Raw genomic sequence first — 407 nt, forward strand, 5'->3', positions numbered from 1 at the left:
TGATTTAATGAGCCATTCGCGGTTTCACCTTAATGCGGCTTGTACTGAGACATGCATGGCTTAATCTTTGAGACAAGCATATGACTACTGGCAGGATCAACCAGGGAGCTGCGTCAACTAGAGCTGAGCAGCCGGCCGCCCGGGAGTGTGTCCCGGGGGCCCGCGCGAACACGCAAGCGTCCGCTCAATTATTCTGCAAACAGGAGGAGGCTGAGCTCCCCTGCACCATACACCTCGAAACCCTCTCAGGTCCCGGCGGCGCGCAGCGCCGTCCTAAGTACTTGGTCGGGTTCGAGAGAGGCGCAATCGCCCGGGGTTTGGCGAGTAGACGCTTTAGGTGCGACCACCCGTGCTCCCAACTGAGCTTGCCGCTGCCGACAGAGGCCCGGGAGCGTGCTGTCGTGGCA

General features: G+C 60.4%; 1 non-coding gene across 1 annotated transcript in view; it reads right to left on the bottom strand.

Moving 5' to 3' along the window:
* The window catches only part of LOC126431432 (small subunit ribosomal RNA), a 1,910-nt gene extending 1,803 nt beyond the window's left edge, over positions 1–107 (bottom strand). Inside the window, exon 1 of the ribosomal RNA XR_007577589.1 lies at positions 1–107. This exon is cut by the window's left edge and continues 1,803 nt beyond it. This is a non-coding gene — a ribosomal RNA (small subunit ribosomal RNA).
* Between the last annotated feature and the right edge of the window lie 300 nt (positions 108–407).

Source organism: Schistocerca serialis, unplaced genomic scaffold (genome assembly GCF_023864345.2).
Source record: "Schistocerca serialis cubense isolate TAMUIC-IGC-003099 unplaced genomic scaffold, iqSchSeri2.2 HiC_scaffold_1094, whole genome shotgun sequence".
Classification (NCBI taxonomy): Eukaryota; Metazoa; Arthropoda; class Insecta; order Orthoptera; family Acrididae; genus Schistocerca; species Schistocerca serialis.